At 47.1% G+C, this 19,087-nt stretch overlaps 1 protein-coding gene across 1 annotated transcript in view; it reads right to left on the bottom strand.

Annotated features, from left to right (window-relative positions):
- The window catches only part of ACOXL (acyl-CoA oxidase like), a 380,307-nt gene that overhangs the window by 72,746 nt on the left and 288,474 nt on the right, over window positions 1-19,087 (bottom strand). Inside the window, exons 14-15 of the mRNA XM_070046830.1 lie at window positions 10,430-10,550; window positions 10,126-10,221 (exon numbers count right to left, since the gene is read on the bottom strand). The gene's annotated coding sequence lies outside the window, so the exon portion shown is untranslated. The remainder of the gene's footprint in view (window positions 1-10,125; window positions 10,222-10,429; window positions 10,551-19,087) is intronic.

The following is a 19,087-nucleotide window of genomic DNA, read 5'->3' as shown; positions in this document are numbered from 1 at the left end:
ACGAGACGCGGATAAACGGCGGCCACGTTCTAGATGTGGGCAGTTCCTGTGAGGAGGGGGCAGCCGTGTGAGGGGCCGAGCCCTGCCTGCAGTGTCTAGACCTCGGGAGGGAGGCTGTATCCCTCTCCCCATGGCTGCAGCATCACACGCCCATTCGATCTTCCTTCCCATGAAGCTGGTTGCAAAGGAGATCCATCTGTGGTCTTCGGCTCGGGCCAGGCTTGATGTCACGAGCGGGAGCTCACTCATCACGGATTCTCTGGGAAGAGTCCTTTCAGCCCAGAGTAAGCGTGGCCATTCACTTGGGAAGCCATGAGGGCCTAGCTCAGCTGGACTCCTGTCTCTGGAACCCACAGTCTTCCCGTACGCAGGAAGCTGCCCGCCCTCAGATGCATGGGGTGTCCTCTCGCTTATTCGATGTGGTCCCTGTCTCACCTTGACCAAGGAATGCTTCCTGGGGTCTGGTCCAGACCAGGAGGCAGAGCGAGAGGCAGCCATCGGTGGTGGCCACATCGCCCGATCTTCTCCCTGGCAGACAGCCTTCCCCGTGGGAGCGTCCCAACCACTGGCAGATCCCTCGCAACTGCCGGGAAGGACGAGTCTCACAGCGACGCTCGGCTGGAGGTCACGCCCCTCCCTGCCCCTGATCCACCAAGAGAGCAGGAGTTGACGGAGTTTGGAAAACCAAGAGCTGTGGACTCCAGGAGGGTCATGGACAGGACAGCCGTGAGCCACTGCCCAGGGCCTGGCACCCACTCCGATGTTCCATTTTGAGGGGTTCTCCTCTCAATTTAACATGATGCTTCTGCTCAGGACTGGGGTGTCTCTGTGGCTCCCAGTCCTCTCTGCCTTTCCCCTGTCTCAGCGTCTCACTTACATGCTCCAGGCCCCGCTCGTGCCCCAGGTCCAAGTGCAATCTCATCCCGTCCGGTCACCCGGTGCGAGAGCCAACCCCTCCCTCGTCAGCCTCCGCGTTCCCTCCTACCTCACCCTTCACGTCTGATCACTCTCAAGGTCCCATAGATTCCTTCCCTGTAACATCTCCGGAACCCCACCCTCGGCCCCAGTCCTGCCGCCATCGCTTCGGAGTTCGTTTCTGCCCAGCTTCCTCCTGGACAGCCTCGCCCAGCCTCCCTGGTCACGATTCCCCTCCACACCACAGACAGAGGCCTCTCCCTAACGCCCCAAGCAGGCCATGCCTCCCCCTGCTCTCAATCTCTCCCAGACCCCCACTGACTGTGGAGGTGGATAGTGAAAGCTCCCACACGTGGCCCACACGGACCCTGCGGGACCCCGACTCCCACCCTCTACGTTTGCCCTGCATCCTGGACGCACCACACCACAAGCGCTTTCCCAAGTCACCCGTGCATTTCATGCCTCCCATTTTGCCCTTCCTTCTGCTTGTGATGCGCTTGCCACCTACATACTAAAGGTAAATCTTGCCCATCCACCAAAAATCAAGGTCTCAGGGCTTCCCTGGTGGCACAGTGGTTAAGAATCCACCTGCCAATGCAGGGGACATGGGTTCGAGCCCTGGTCCGGGAAGATCCCACATGCCGCGGAGCAACTAAGCCCGTGCGCCACAACTACTGAGCCCAAGTGCTACAACTACTGAAGCCCGCGCACCTAGAGCCCATGCTTTGCAACAGGAGAAGTCACCGTGATGAGAAGCCTGCGCACCGCAACCAACAGTAGCCTGCGCTCGCCACAGTAGAGAAAGCCCATGTGCAGCAATGAAGACCCAGTGCAGCCAAAAGTAAATAAATTTTTTTTAAGTATATCTAAAAATATCAAGGTCTCAAACACTGATCGCCTCACCTGGGACTTTGTGGGGAGCCACATGAACCCCACACACTGGACGACGTCTCTCCCATGTTCTCCCAGTGCACCAAGTCTGGGGTAACTCTCATCCCAGCTCCTTGAGAGCAGGGGCCTTTCTTACTGGATATTCTATCCCCAGCACTTAACACACCTCCTGGCACACAGCAGGCCTTCAGCAGAACTTGTTGGCTGAGGATGGGTGGATAAAGGCGTGAACAAACAGTGTTCTCCAACAGTGTTGTTTCTGAAGGACAGCTGAGTAGACGCTGGACTCGGCTGGGGCCGGCCAGATTTGTTCTTCATGGGGAATTGGAGTTGGAGAGACAGAGCAAGTCTCAACGTCCCCAGGACATCCTGCCATTTTGGTCCCAGAGTCCAAGGCACTGCCTTAATCCCATTCCTTAAGACCAACACGGTTTGCATGTTCCTTGCAAGAGGGAAGACCAGAGCAGACCAAGGTCAACTGCTCGCAGCTGCAGCTGGTCCCGTGCAGCTGCGGCTGGACGCAACTCTGGTGCTTGGGATGGAATCTGAGTGCCTCCTTAGTGTCGTTGCAAAAACCTTTGTAACAATGATCAGAACAACTCAACCGCATGTCCACGGCCTGGAACGGGTTTGCATACAATTTACTCTGTCTTAAACTTCTCAGGAATTAAGAACTATAACATATGCACAAGGCAAGGAATTGCATCAAGAAACTGTATTACATATTTAAAAATAGCTATTTTGAACATTTGAAAAAGCCATTTTCTCTGCCATGTTATGTCTTCTTGGCTAACTTACTCTTGGTTTCTGCACTTTTATCCTCCAGATCTCAGGAAGAAGAGGTTTGATGCCATCTGGACTATAAGTCCTTTTGGCTGCCCTCTTGGACACAGAACCATTTTCACCTATAATTACAGAAATCTGTAGGAATGTATTTTATTTTCTAAGCTGCCAATTAAGAGAGAATTTCTGAGTAATTTTTTAGGAAAAAGAATCCCAATAGATAGCTTCATCCATCTCTATTTACACTGATGTTACATAAAATTTCCCCATTGAGGATTCAACATGCACTTTGATGGACCAGATCAGGGGTCCTGAGTCAGTTAGGGGAGGTGAAATACTGATGAAATACTGATGAAAACCTCACTTTTAGTTACCTGGTGATCCTTTCCCCATGCAAAGCGGCATTTTATGCCACTTTGAGCATGTATCAAAACTTGTTTAATGATTATATCTCAAAGAATTGAATGCTCTTTTTTTTCTTTTCAGTTCTCACGTTTCTGAGTAAAAGCCATCATGTTCAAGTTAACAGAGCATTATGTTTTCTCTGCAAACAAATTCCCATAATTCATAAACAAAGAGAAAGGTAAATTCATGAAGAGGAGACACAGCACTATTTTTCCACGTGACATTTGGGATCTAGGTTAAAAATGAGGCTTTTGTCTCTGGTGATTTATCAAACTCCAGATTTCATAAAAGATAAAGATGCACTGAAGAAGGAACACATCATCTTAATGCTTCATTTTGACACTTTGGGTCTCTAAAAAGCATGTATTTTGAAGCTCTCCCCTCCAGAAACTCAATCGTGTCCATGATTTACACAGTGAATTCTTGTTTTTCAAGCATACTTAAGTGAGAACAGGCCAGGAGACACCTTGAAAGAAAATGGTCACATTTGAAACATACAGATTATTTATAGACAGAAAACTCAAAGAACTGAAAGAAAATCTGGTTGTCAACAGACAGTTGCTTTTTCTATGTTTTCTCTGTAGCTCATTTTGGGTTTTGTGTGGGTGGCTCATGTGAACTCAAAGGTTATTTGCTAAATGTTTTGTGAGATTAGAACATGTTGTCCTTTAAAACCTAAATGCAAGTTTATGTTTACTGCAAATATGTTAAACTTTAGAATATGGGATATGGGATTTTTTTTAATATAGAAAATCATACCTAGAATTGCTATGATAAAACAAGATTTCCTATGCTTCTAGTTTTCATTCACAGTTTAGAAGGTCTTATTCTTAATCGTATTCCTAGCAGAAATCTCACAATACAGAGAGTTATGCAGTGCAAGTTTTTGCTTTTTCACCTTTTGGGTTAATTTCACCTGCCAACTTGAACACTGATTAGCCTTATTTTGAAAATACTTAGGTACCAGGAGCTGGAAAGTCAGTGTGGACTATAGCTCAGGTCTTTGCAATTTATCATATAAGGTACATTTTTCGATCACACAGTGTACAAAGGAGCAAAAAAAAAAAAAAAACCTTTTTTTTTTCTTTAAAGGCGAGGACGGTTCATTTTTCTTGCCTCTTTAGCAATGCTCAGCTACCAGACTCAGGTCCAATAAGCACTTATGAGCCCCACCAAGTGGGCAGATGGCAGCAGTCTGCTGGATTTGAATCCCCCTTCTGCTGCGTGGCCCTGGGCAACTTATGTAGCGTCTTTGTGCCTCAGCTTCCTCGGAAGGAAACTGGGTAGATGGTGGTCCCTCCCTCATTGCCCTGGTGGGGGATTAATAAGTGCTCGTTAATCTCACACAAAGCCTGTGAGATAGAAAAGATAAGAAGCCTGATTCAGAGACAAAGGCAGCGAGAAGAGCGAAAAGCAGCACAGGCCAACTTTAACCCAGGAAAGTATGTGTTCAATAAAATACAAAGAAAACTCCCCCCACCCCGAAAGTTCAAGAACACTAGAATGCCCATTCTTCCGAGTTCATCTGCAGGAAGGAAAGCCCTTGGGGAGTTGAGGGTGGGAGGACTTTTCTCAAAATCTGATGCTAAAAAGCCTTGGGGTCAGTCAGCGCTGGGGCGGAGTCCCGGCTCCACAACTTAGATCTGTGTGATCCGAGGTGACTGTTCACCCCTGAGCTGAGTTTCCTCAAGGGCTGTGTGAGGTTGTTGTAGAGACTGAAGAAGTGACAGGGTCCAGGCGCTCAGCACGGCCCTGGCTCAGAGGAAGCACCGAATAGGTGGAGACAGAGGCCTTCAGTCCAGTCAGCCAATATCCCGGGGCCCGGAAGGTAAGTGACATTTATTAGGGCCTGGGTACAAGTACTGCGGCTAAATTCTGTCCCTCATGGGCCTCCGCAAAACAAATACCCTCCCGGAGTCTGACCCGGCTTTTTCCTCGTCTCCCTCTTCCAAGTGCGACAGAATCTTCAAGGTCATCTGTCATAAAACTGTCTCATAAGTTGTCACCTCCAGCAAAGAAGAGTGAGTTATCAGAGCTCTCTCGGGACCTCCTAGGTGACACACTCCCAGGGGCTGGGCTGAGCAGGGTCCCCGGGGGCTCTGGCGAGGGTCGTGTGACAGCATTTCTTGAGAAGGTAGCACTTTTGGGGTCTTCAGGTCTGGCTGACACAGACCTCAAGTGCACCTACGTGGCCTGGGGCTTCAGGGAAGGAAATCCCGCGTTATGAAGAAGGGAGCAGTCTGCGTGGTGCCGCAGAAGAGATCTTCCTCCCCTCACTGGAGCCCGGGAGCCACGCTCCCTCACGCCTGCTCTCCCAGGACGGGGAAGGCTCGGAATGTGGTCCCAAGTTGGGCGTCGACATTTTAGAACTTTCTCTCTTCCTGTGTCTATTTGATGAGGCACAAAATTTAAATCCGATGTGGCAAAGTTGCGCGCTCTGTGCAGGGTTTCCGGGTTCCGATGCTCAGGTTCGGCTAAACAAATTCTTCTTTTTAAGAGCCATCACGTATGTGAGCAGGGCACCCCCTACTCCAAACAGTCTCCACCCAGGTGCCTCCACTCTCTTCCTCTCTCCCTCCTAATATTGTGCCGGTTCTCATGTTCTCTTCTCCCCATGTGTTGTCACCTCCTGGGTTCCCAGAGGGAGCCTCTCTATTGTCCCAGACTCTGGCATTAGGGACCCAGAGAGTCCCACAGAGTGTGCAGGACATCCACGGGGGCCTCTCCCGGCCACCGCACCCTCTGACATGGACCCATCAACTCCCAGTTGCCACCTTTGCTCTCAGGAACAATGGGTCTGAGACGTGTCCCCCCATGTGAGAAGGACAGAGAAAATGAGGCCAGAAACGGTACTTCTCTTCTCCATTGTCGGAGCCTCCAAGATGCTGGTCTGTTGGGATCTAGCAGCAAATCGTACCTGCCCACCCTGGGCTCTCCAGATCCCCTCGCCTGCTTCCACCACCCATATGTTTAATGACTGCCAGACAAAGAGGAAGGTCAGCAGCGGGGCAGGGGTACCACAGCTCCTCCCTCCATCAGAGAGAGCCCTCAGGGCTCACTGGGACTGCTCTCAAACTCCTGGGCCCAGCAGAGGATGCTGATGGGAGAGGAAGGCACACAGGCTGTCACAGCCAAGGGAGCACCTGTGGTACTCACCCTGCTCCCCCACCTGCCAGACCTCCATCTCCAGAGGTCACAGCAGAATATGGCAGAAACCGTTATCCAAAGAACGAGATGTGCTGACTTTTGACTTTTAGTTCCACCCCAGAGGTCATGTTTGCCCTTCAAGCTGGGAGGACTCAGGGTTTGGAGGGACTTCTGTAGTTAAGTGTAAGGGGATGACAAGTTCCTAAACTCACGCTGGACTTTGGGATGAAGTCGTGGCATTTTATTTTTCTGCGCTTGCATATAAAGTAACGTGCATTCAAGGAGGTGATAAGTGTATTCCCGTAATTTCCTGGAAGATGAACGCCAAAGCTAGAGCTAAATCAAGGTGAATGTAATTTGCATAAAGAAGAGCCACATTAACAATGGGGAGGGAAATGCTGATCCCATGAATACTGGAAAAAGGACTCACGGATAAAATGCAGAAATGACGCTTTAATAACGCACGTGATCACATTTTTATTAACAAAGGACGTCTTGTTTGGAAGCAAATACATCCTTGAGACGAGTCGGAAATTGGTCCTCCGATAGGCAGAAATCCACACTTCTTATATATTCTAATTATAGCTACAACCTGCGCTTAATGCAAACATTCTAAACTCTTAGTCACTTTATTAAGAACCAGAAAAGGGACTTCCTGAAGCATAATGAGGGCTACTCACAAGCTCTGAGAAAGAAAACGAAGAGATAATTCTGCACAGAGCTGGAGAATGCCGGATGTAATTTATTTAATAAAAGTGCTTCGTGTCTCTTTTTTGGTTTAGGAATTGGTACACCCTTAGGGGTTCAGACAGTACGGTGCTTCAGCACTGCTATTTCTAGGGCAAGATAAAAATGTGTATCAGAGAAAAGGAATCATTTATCATCGTAATGGTTACATCCCACTTCAGAAACCACTAGAGACTGCTTAACATTTTTATTTCCAACACGGTTTTCCTGAGTCTTCAGGTGACAAATGGAAACTGATGCCAGAAGGCTTTCTTGCCGTTTGTTCCTTATAAAAATGGCTAGATGTGGAGCTCATTTTCATCTGGGGTGACGCTCAGGTCTGTGCTTTCGCAGCCTGATCCTTCCCTTCCCGCTTTGTGTGATTCCTTCAAAAGTCTCCAAAGGCAACATCTGGGTCCAGTCAAAGAAGACAGATGGGCTCCTTCTACCTCCTCTCCCGGCCCCTGGAGACCTCTTCCCGGGGCAGGGGCGGGGTGGGGGGTGGGGGTGGGGGTGCGTTCTATTTGAATGTAATGACAGGCTGACTACATTTTTCCTGGGTAGTGTGTTCAGGGCATTCCTATCATTAGAACCCATTCTGTATCCTTACAGACCTCCTCATTATGGATGGATTTCTCTATTTCAAAACATTCCTAGGATTTCTAGATGCTGTCATTGAGTCCTATTATTTTTCTTGTTATCCTTATGATTTTTCTTCTGTGACTTTCTACGGCCAGATCCTCTTCATCTGTCGTGGAACTGGAGGCCAATTTCCTAGAAATCATCACTCTTGCTTACCGTGGTTATTAAGCAATAAAAGACTCACAATTAATCTGGATGTCCTTGGTGCTGTGGTAACATCAAATCCTTGACATTTCTTCCTGGTGTTAAGACTTCATACATTGGAACCTAACCCGTTTAATCGTTCTCTGTTTCTTCCTCTTAAGAAAAAGGATCTAAATGTTCCACTTTGGTTATGGGAACTAAGGTCTTTGTAGATTAGTAATTAACAGTAAGAAAAAAAGTTTTATTGAACACTAACCATGGGTCAGGTGCTAAGGTAAGGGCATTCAAGTATCTTCTCAATGCCCCTCCCCGAGGTAAATATCACGTTATCTACATTTTGTAAATGAAGGTGAGACCTGGAGTCCACAGGGTTCATCCTTGTGTCCCGGGAAGGGCAAGATCTGGTGAGTACACGGGACCCCAGAGGGAGGAGCCCAGGTGCTGGGGCCACAGCACCCTGGAGAACTGAGCCATAAGGTACACAAAGTGGCGGAGAAGGCCTGGGACGTACTCGCCTTCCGTAAGCGTGTCTTGAGCATTATTCCATATCCCGGATAAGTTTCAGCCTGATCAACACATCTGGAAAAATAACCCACTGACAGAAGAGGGGTGGTTTACCTAAATTTCCTAGGGGTGAGGTAGGTGCTGAGAGCACCAAGCCCGTCCAGGAAGCAAGCCCCCATGGGCTCCGGAATCCGCGGCAGCAGGTCAGCATGGAGCTCAATCCCGCTCCCTCGCCCCAAAGAGCTGTCCAGATGGTCCAGCCTTGGCACCTTCTGACGATAACCGAATCCCACGTGGAGCTGTCCCCACAGCGAGGATGGAGCACGCGCGGGGGCTCAGCAGTGGGGTTTGGGTTTGTGATGCGTGAACTGGCATTCTGGTTTCCGTATCTGTCCCTTCTGACTTTGATTAAGGAGCGTCAATTCCCCGGAGCCTCACATACGGTGGGTGTACAGGCAGATGAAAACTCCTGAATCTGCAAACCAAGGAACCCAATCCTGTACCTTACTGACCCACAGGGGAGGGAACGTTTTGCCCTTTCCTTTACCTTCTCGGACCCTCTGCTTCCTCCTCCTTCCTCTGCCCCAGGGAGCAGAAGGTAGAAATCAGAGTCTGGGGTGTCAGCGAGGCCATCGTTATCACAGGGTGTGGTCACTGTGTTTAAAGGCTGGCCCTGGGGATGGTGCTCCTGGCGGCCTCCCGGACCCCGTGAAGAGCCTGTGCTCTTGGAAAGTTCACCTGAGCACGTGCACACTCACCTGAGCATCCTCATTCCGGTCCTTACTCTTGAGCCGTATGCCATGAAGCTCACCAGGGTCCCAAGCACTGGACCGCACTCAGAGGGAGGGGAGAAGCCTGGCTCCGTCTATACCGAAACTACTCACTCCAATCCAGCTCTTGTCTGCTCTGAGCGATGGTCCTGGGCACCCCCACAGCCGTTAATAACGTGGCACTTTGCTCCTCCTGAGCTGCCTGCTGCCCAGCTCGGGGGCTGGGCAGGAGGCAGGCAGTCCTGGATTGATGTCTTGACTCTTAGCAGGGCCATCCAGGAATTCCAGCCCTGAGACAGTGCCCAGGGATGCGACAGGACCAGCAGCCTGACCCTGGAGCTGAGGTGGTGACCAAAACCTGGTCCTGCCTTCTGGGAGCTGGCAGTGCCCCTGGTGTGATGGAAAACTCCACACAGCATAAACGCAGAGAGCGACTTCCTCTTATCACACTTTCCCCCCCATGGAGAAGGGCATAGGGATGAATAAACAAATGTCTCTTGAGGTTAAGCAATAATATCAAGAATAATTTGCCATATCTTCACGGATCTCACTCTGTTTTCAATGTTTCATCTTACTTTACGTGATTTTGGTGTTTTGAGGCCAAAATGAACATTCACACTTCCTCACCCTCAGCACGCTGATGCTTTGGACTGGATTGCTCTTTGCTTCGAGGGGGAGGGTGCTGTCTGGTGTGGTGTCCCCGGCCCCTACCCACTAGCAACCCCTGCTCAAATGCAACAACTAAAAATGTCTCTAACTGTCACCAAACGTCCCCTGGAGGGCGCGATCCCCTCTGGTTGAGAACCCATAGCTTTAAAAGGTGGTACTAGTCCTTGCTAATTTGGGGGTTAGGTTTGAGTAGTTTCGGTACTTGAACTTCTTCAGGCAGTGATCCCATTAAAACACCCTCACTTTGCCCACCCCCGTCCCGTTTGTTTATTTGGGAATGACAGTCACCATTGGGCAGAGGGCCACTGATGAGGGGCCAACATTTAGCCGGCTGGCTCCTGGCGAGTTTAACTTAGGTTTTGTGGGTGTCATTTGGTCAGTGTTCCTAGCACATGGGGCGTTATTTGGGGACCCTAAATTCAACACAAGGGCTCAGACCAGAGTGGGGACTGTCCTTTCTCTGCAGAGTCGGAGTCCCAGATAACCCGGAAGTCACTCAATCCCAAATATTTGACAAGAGCCCACTGACCTCTGTGAATGTGTGCCAGAGACAGGCAGGTGACGTGGTGAAGACATGAGTTCCAGGCACTGGAAAAGTCCTCGTTCTCGCTCGTCACCTGCCAAACTGACAGCAGAAAAATCACCGCTGACGATATTCTGAGAGAATCGAACTTCCCAGCAAGGCAGATGGTAGACAATGCAGCCAGTACAGCCAGTAAGCGGACCTACTGTAGGCGCCCCTGTCACCCCCAAAAGCTATTCGTTAGATGGAGAAATGCCAGAAACATACTGTGAGTCCAGTTTACGTGCTTCTATTAATTCCTCACACATACCAAGCGTGGCCACCACCAGTTGCCAATTCTTGAGCTCTGACAGGCGTCGAAGAAACAATCCGAAGGCGAGGGACACAGAACGTGAGACGGTTTTTATTCAGGTCACTCCATGCCTGGAGAACTGTAAATACCAGAACGAACTACTTAAACCTAATCTGCAACAGAACCTACCCACCTTCCCTTCCCCCTCCCCCCCTTGTACTCAGGTACTGCCACATGTTTTCAAATTCTTTCTTTTCTTTTTTCTCTTTTCTTTTTTCTTAAAATTCTGCTTAAAAGCTTTTGCTTGAAATTCGTTTCCTGACAGTTCTGGAGGCTGGAAGTCCAGTATCAGGGTACCAGCACAGTCAGGTTCTGGTGAAACTCTTCCTGGCTTGCAGAAGGCTGCCTTTTTTCTATTTTCACATGGCAGAGCGAGAGTGGTCTCTTTCTCTTTTTATAAGGAAACTCAGCCCATCATAAAGTTCCCACCCTCATGACCTAATCTAACCCTAATGACCTCTCAAAGGCCCCATCTCCAAATGCCATCACATTGGGAATGAGGGCTTCAACACATGAACTTGGGGGCGGGGACACAGTCGTTCAGTCCATAACAACATTCCTTTTGATTTTCATTAAGAAATGTATGTACAGATTCTTAGAGGAATCTTGTAATTGAAAGACCATGGACTTTGGGGCTTGAGAGATAAAAGTTGAAACCATAGCCCCATTACTATCCACCTTTGTGGTTAGGACAAATTATTTCACTTCTGAGCCATTGAAAATTTTTTTTTTTAATTTAGATATAACTGACAATAGCAATATGTTAGTTTCAGGTGTACAACATAATGATTCAATATTTGTGTATATTGCAAAATGATCGCCACCATAAGTCTAGTTCACATCCGTTCACCATAGTTACAAACATTTTTTTTTCTTGTGATGAAAGCCCAGGGACTGTAGTTAATAATATAACTGCTTGTATATTTGAAAGTTGCTAAGAGAGTAGATCTTACAAATTCTCATCAGATTGTTTCTTGAATGCCTGTCACATCTGCAGCATTGGCATTTGGTAGTGGCCGTATTTGACACGTGTGGGGGACGAGCATCAAGGTGGAAATCAGACTCACAGGACATTTATGTCATTTATTCACCTAACGAGTAGCTTTTTTCAGCTCTACTCTGGGTAAGATGGTCTTTCAGTGACTCTGATGAAGGAAGTTGTTTGCTTTATTTTGTTTTTTAATCAGAGGGAAGTGAAGAAATATAACTGGAATAAAATAAGAATGAAGAAAATACACAGAAAAGAGAAAAAGGTGTCGAATCACGAAGCCGGCAGTCACAGTCATTTCGGGAAGGCGGATTCTTATCTGACCAGGGCAGGGTGTGAAATTTGGCACTCTGACTTTTTTTGTTTCTTCTTGCCTTTGTTTTCCCCCAGGGAGAAGGGCAGTGGCACTCTGCAGTTAGCGCCGAGTCTACACTTGGAGGCTGAACCAGAGTTTGATCTTCTGGTCTGCTCGCTTTGACCACTTGATCATGGGATGGAATGTGCCCCACACACCTCTCAAAGGCCTCCCGGCCTAGGGTGGGGGACAGCACCCTACCCCTCGAAGCAAACTGAACGGCTTGGTATTTAAACTTTCAGCAATTCTCTCTGCTCAAAGAAATAACCCTCAAGTAGAAAGTTAGGCTGTCTGAATCTGCTTCCCATTTGCTTCCAACTCATACCCCGAGTCCTCTGGTTGGAAGGTCACCTGCCTTCCCCAGCTCCCCAGTTCTTCCAGGGCCTGGAGGACGGACTCCTTTGTAAAAATCCTCCTGTAACAGAGAGCTTTGTGCTCCAGTGGAAAAACTGGCAGCACAGAAAGCCTCTACCCATGTATAATTTAGCATGATTACCTGGGGCGGCAGGCACAGCTCAGAGGACCGTGTCACATGCGCCTCGGGGTCCCCACCACAACTGGGGCATCTCATGACAGTGGAGGGAGAGGATAATGTCTGTCTTGCTCCCTGCATTGGTGTCACAATTACAACTGAAAAGACACAGTGGAGATAGGCGATTCTCAAAGGAACAGCCCACAGAACATCTCTGGCAGAGGCGAGAACAACAGCTGGCCAGACACACTCATGGTCCTGAAACTCTCCCATCACACTGCAGAGGAAAATGCCCGGAAATCCATGCTGAAGCCCAGTGGACAGGCCCCCCTAAATGTGGATCAGCTGCCCTCCACCACTGCATGGGAAGGAGAGACGAAGGATCAACTATAATGTGGAGGTGTCCAGGTAGAATTGCGGACACTTTTAGATTTTTTTTAAGTCAACGTGTAAAGTAAGTTTTCACAGGACTGATCAAGAGAAAAGCAGGGACAGAGAACTGGCCGGACCACGTGGAACCCTGCTTGAAGAAGGGACATCACATGGGAAAAGCTTGCAGAGGGACTTTTGCAAAACTGGCTGTGGCTTAACCCCTCCAACAGGATGAGGCAGAAGTAAAAAGCAAGTTCAAGTTAAGGGGAAAGGCCCCTTGAAGGCCTGCCAACCAGCTCCTGGGTGCTTTTCCTTACATGTCAACATCACTGTACTGCTGCAGGACCCACTCGAGAAGGCTCAGTGTAACCTCATCCTTGCTGGCAAGTGGCCCCTGGCACTGGCCACTTCCCAGACAGAAAGCCTGGCACGACTCACCCCCCACTGGACAGCACCCAGGACTTGGAATGTGGCGATAGGAAGGCAACTTTACGAGGGCAGATGCCCAGGAAAGCAACCGACTGAGAAGCCTCTGGTCCCTTGAGTTAGTTGATTGGCAGGAAGCCGACTGAGGGCTGCACAGTGGTCCACATGCCTAGGCAGGGTGGCCTTTGAGAGGTGTGTGGGGCACACTCCATCCCATGATCAACTGGTCAAAGCGAGCAGACCAGAAGATCAAACTCTGGTTCAGCCTCCAAGTGTAGACTCAGTGCTAACTACAGAGTGTCACTGTCCGCAACTGTAACCCCACTGACAATTGCCTTTGCAATGCACAGAAAGTTTAAATTTACTTATTGCACAAAAACATTGTAAAAAACAGAAATCAAATACCTAGCCCTGCAACGTTACAAAACCTTAACATGAGGTTTTTGGAGAAAGGATTTTAAAAATGACATGGTTGTTGTTTACTTCAAGTGGTAGAGCTGCTCCTGAAAACTTGTGTGTAAATTAGCCTTGTGCAAAACAAACCCTTCTTAAAACGCACCAGGTAACAGACACTGTTTTAAGCCCCTTATGTGCATTTGTTCATTTAGCTTTCAGAAGCCCTGCAGGTAAGCATTAATGATATCTTTTATTATCTTCATTTTGCAGGTGGAAAACTGTGACACAGATAGGTTGAGGAACTTGCCCAAGGCTGCAGAGCTGGGTTTGGACTGGGTACCCAGCTTTCTGAGCCCACGTTCCTAATCACAGGGTACACTGCCTCCCAATGGACTCATGGGGAGTTAGTTCCCTGGCCAACACCTGTCCTTCCCAAATACACAGTTTATAAAGATGTATTGTCACACCTGGTCAGGTTTGGTGTGAACCACACCCCACACTTAAAGTCTCTAAGGGAAATAAATGCTTGTTTCCTAATAAGTCATCATACAGCTAAGACAGAGCTGAACTCATAAAGAAACGCCTGCTGCCTTATCTTTGGTGGATGCCCATATCCATTCCCCCTTTTTCTTTCCTAGAAACACCCCAAATAGCTTTGGGTAGCAATATACCCAGTTAAAAACACTTAACTCCCTACAGAGGATCTACAAAAAAGCCTCAGCTAACGTCATATTTAATAGCCAAAGACTGAGTGCTTTCCCCCTAAGATCAGAAAGAAGATGAGGCTGTCCATTATCTCCACTTCTAATCAACATTGTACTGGGGGTCCTGGCCACAGCAATAAAGCAAGAAAAAGAAATTAAAGGCCTAGAATTTGGAAATGAGTAAGTAAGACAGTCTTCATACAAAAAGACATGATGTTTTATGTAGAAAATCCTAAGGAATATATAATAAAGCTACCAGGACTAATAAGCCAATTAAGCAAAATCACGAGATACAAGACTGACATACAAAAGTCAATTGTATTTCTGTATTCTAGAAATGAACAATGGGAACTTGAAATTTCAATGCTGTTGCTGTAACATCAAACATATGACATATTTACAGACACCTTTTACAAAGTACTTGCAATATCTGTACATGAAAACTGAAAAAAGTGTTGCAGAAGGAAATTTAAAAGGAGCACCTAAATAAAGGGAGAGATATACGGTGCTTGTGGGTCAGAGAACTACATATTGCTAAGACGTTATTTCTTCTCACCTTGATCTACAGATTCAACACAATGCCAATCAAAATCCCAGCAGAGGGCTTCCCTGGTGGTGCAGTGGTTGAGAGTCCGCCTGCCGATGCAGGGGACATGGGTTCGTGCCCCGGTCCGGGAGGATCCCACATGCCACGGAGCGGCTGGGCCTGTGAGCCATGGCCGCTAAGACTGCGCGTCCGGAGCCTGTGCTCCGCAACAGGAGAGGCCACAACAGTGAGAGGCCCGCGTACCGCCAAAAAAAAAAAAAAAAAAAAATCCCAGCAGATATTTTTGTCAAAATTGAGAAGCTGATTGTAAAACATATGGAAATACAGAGGACTTAGAATAGTCAAAACAATTTTGAGGAAAAAAAAAAAAAAGGTGGACGATTCAATAACTGATTTCAACACTTACTCTAATGCGACAGTAAACACAACAGTATGGTATTGGGATAAGAATGAAATGTAGATGAATGGAATAAAGTAGAGAGTCCAGAAATAGAGCCACACATGCATGGTCAGCTGATTTTCAGCAAAGTCACCAAGGTAACTGAATGGGGAAAAAACAGTCTTTTCACCAAATGGTGCTAGAACAACTGAATAGCCACATGCAAAAACAAACAAATGAATCTCACCCTTACTTCACATCATATACAAAAGTAAACTCCAAGTGGATCATGAACCTAAATGTAAGAGATAAATCTACAAAACTTCTGGAAGAAACTATGTGAGAAAATTCTAGTGATGTTGGGTTAGCTGAAGATTTTGTGATACATGACACAAAAAGGTTGAACTTCACCAAAATTAAAATTCTGTTCTTTCTGACACTCTTAAGAAAATGAAACCATGGGTAATGGATTAAGAGAAAATATTTGTGAATCACATATATAATAAAGGGCTTCCATACAGAATTTATAAAGACAACTTACAATTCAATAGTAAGAAAACAAAATCCAGTTAAACAAACAGGCGAGAAATTTGAACGGACACTTCACCAAACAATACAAACAAATGGCAAATAAACACATGAAAAAGATTTGAAAAATGCAAATCAAGACCACAATGAAATACCACTCCACACCCACTAGAATGGCTAAAATGAGTAAGACAGGCTATGTTAAATACTGAGGATGCAGGGCAACAAGAAGTTATTGCTGTTGGGAATGCAAGTGGTTCAGCCGCTTTGGAAGGCAGCTTGGCAGTCTCTTATAGAGTTAAACATATACCTACTATGAACCCAGCCATTCCACTCCTAGATATTTACAAAAGATAAATAAAAACATATGTCCATACAGAGACTTGCACGAGAATGTTCATAGAAGCTTTGTTCATACTAGCAAAACTGGAATCAATCCACATACCCACCAACTGGTTAATGGATAAACAAATTGTAGTGCATCTGTACCAAGGAACAGTACCCCACATTAAAAAGGAACACCCAACGACTTGGATGGATCTCAAAAGCATTTTGTTAAGTAACAGAAGCCAGACATAAGAGACTATGCACTATGCTATTCCATTTATATTATATTATAAAAAAGGCAAACCTACAGCAAAAGAAAAATCAATGTTTTCCAGGAGTCAGAGTCGGGGGAAGGGATGAGATGAAAAGGGGCACAAAGAAATGTTTTTAGGGTGATGGAAATGTTCTATTGTGGTGGTGATTATAGGACCATATGCATTCATCAAAGCTCATTGATAAAACACTTGAAATTGGTGAATTTTAATATATACAAATCATATATATTATTTTACAATATATATGTTTATAATTATATTTATATATACATAAAGTAAAAAGCTGACATTTTTTAAATGCTCACCTCCCCAGACTCCTTTGCAACCAGGCTTAGACATGGGACCCCCACGGCCAATGAAAGTAGGCAGAGGTTTACTGGGTGGTGCTTCTGTGAAAACTGTTTTCCTGATAAAAGAGAGCCTGAGCTGACATATGCCTTCTTCTCTTTGTCCTTTTTCTAGTTTCCTGCTTGGAACTCAGCCACCTTGTGGGTGTAAGAACAGTTAAAAGCCACACTAAGGAGCTGTATTAGTTCCCTAGAGGTGCTGTGACAAATCACCACCATCTTGATGATTTAAAACAACAGACACTTATTCTCTGACAGTTCGAGAGGCTGGAAGTCCAAAATCTAGGTATGGGCAGGGCCATGCTCCCTCCAGAGGCTCTAGGGGAGAAGCCTTCCTTGCCTCTCCTAGCTTCTGGTGGTTGCCAGCAACCTTTGCATTCCTTGGCTTGTGAACCAATGACTTGAATACCTAATACCTGCCTCCATCTTCACAAACCATTCTCCTCTGTGTCTCTAGGTCTCTCCTTTTCCTGTAAGGACACCAGTCATATTGGAGTAAGGCCTACCCTACTTCACTACGACCTCATTTTAACTTGGTTATGTCTGCAAAGACCCTATTTCCAAATAAGGTCCCTTTTATAGATACTGGGGGTTAGGACTGAACATATCTTTTGGAGTGGGGGGGTACACAACTCAACTCACAACAGGAGGGCAGAGGGGGTAGATAGCAAGAGCAAGGGGCCCAGCTTTAGCCGTGGACTCACCGTGCCTGTCTTCCGCATTCTTTGGGCTTCCGTCTTATTTATTTTTTTTAAATTAGTTCATGTCTTTTATTAACCAATCCTACCCAGCCATGTGGAGATCTTTCTTGTCCTTTCAGATGTTTGAGGTCTCCTGCTAGTGTTCAGTAGGTGTTCTGTGAGAATTGTTCCATTTGCAGATGTATTTTTGATGTATTTGTGGGCGGAGGTGAGTTCCACATCTGTCTACTCCGCCATCTTGATTGGAGCCCCTAGGCTCCTGTTTTGGCAGCATTTAAAGCATTCGTCCCTTGGTACTCAGCCCCAAATCCATTTGCTATGTCCTTTGAATTTGTTTTCGGTGCCCACTCTTAAATCTACCCTCTTCCTTTTAACCTTACTGTGGATAGAGGGTGGAATCAGGTGGAAGGAAGAGTCCAGTCCTGACCAATAACCATACACGTTCGCCGAGCTTGGATAACAGATTCTACAACACACTTCAGGTACCACGTGTCTTAAATTATGCCCACCCAATATGGAGAACAATACAATATGCAGTTACTTAAACAAGTTATATGAAGTAAAGGAGGTCAAACAATGATTTTTCCCTCACTTTCCACTTTTCTCCCTCAGGAGAGCTGCTCCCACTGTCCTCAGCAGCCCACCCCCTAGACTTGTGAGCCCTTGTCCAGGAGAGAGTAAACCCTGTACCTGCCCAGCAGATGATCACCTCATAGAGTAATGGAAATGGTGCACCCTAAATCATCCAGGCTGCACAGTCTTTTTCTTCTCCTTTTTTCTCTTCTTTTCCTTCTCTGTAGTAGGTAGAGCCTGTGGCCTGGCTTCGCCAGACCTACCCCGCCTCCAGCACATGCTCACCTGGCCTCACCTGTTTTGCTGTAGATCCCTCTGTAGCCCGTGTGCTTCCCACTCAGCCCTGGCTGGGGAGGCTGAGGTCTCCCTGGGTCCAGTCTGCATCTCCCTCTGACGGCACCCTTGGTGTGGCCAGAGCACGAGGCTTCCGCCGCCATCCCCACAAGGCCAGTCCTCACCTACTCAGCCCACACCTCTACCTTCCTGCCTCTCTTCCTGTTTGACTTTCTGTCTTGTTTTTGTGTGTGTGTGTGTGGGGGGGTGGTCCATATATATTTTTCTGCCTTCCAGTATTTTTTAATATCTTTTTTTCATCTTTCTGTATTTCTCTCCCGAAATGACTCCTTTCTCTCTTTTTTGGTAACCTTACTTCACCACTTTTCCCTTGTCTATATTTTTAATGTTTCTGGAGTTTTCTGCATTCCTGTATTTTTTCTTTTTTTTTTTGCGGTACACGGGCCTCTCACTGTTGTGGCCTCTCGCGTTGCGGAGCACAGGCTCCGGACACGCAGGCTCAGCAGCCATGGCTCACGGGCCCAGCCGCTCCGCGGCATGTGGGATCTTCCCGGACCGGGGCACGAACCCATGTCCCCTGCATCAGCAGGCTGACTCCCAACCACTGCGCCACCAGGAAAGCCCTGTATTTTTTCTATTTTTTTCTGGGGTTTTGTTTTTCTATTTTTTTCTCTCCTATCATATTTCTGTGTCTGCATTTCTGTCTTTTTTCCTGTGTCGTTTGAGATGTCTTTTCTCCTGTCCCCTCTATCCCTCTTTTCTTATGTGTTTGCCCACCATGTTATTTCTCCCTTTTCTCTTCAGGTTTGTTTCCAGATTAAGCTTGGTTCCCTCTGGGTGGCTTTGAGCAGAGGACCCCCTTCCCGCCACCTGCAGCCTCTCTCCCTGAACTCTGCCCTCTCCCCAATTCTGCCACCCTCTTCCTGCACCAA

Source organism: Globicephala melas, chromosome 12 (assembly GCF_963455315.2).
Source record: "Globicephala melas chromosome 12, mGloMel1.2, whole genome shotgun sequence".
NCBI classification, from domain to species: domain Eukaryota; kingdom Metazoa; phylum Chordata; class Mammalia; order Artiodactyla; family Delphinidae; genus Globicephala; species Globicephala melas.
The sequence above is the reverse complement of the archived record's forward strand: the minus strand, read 5'-3'. Positions and strand labels throughout refer to the sequence as shown.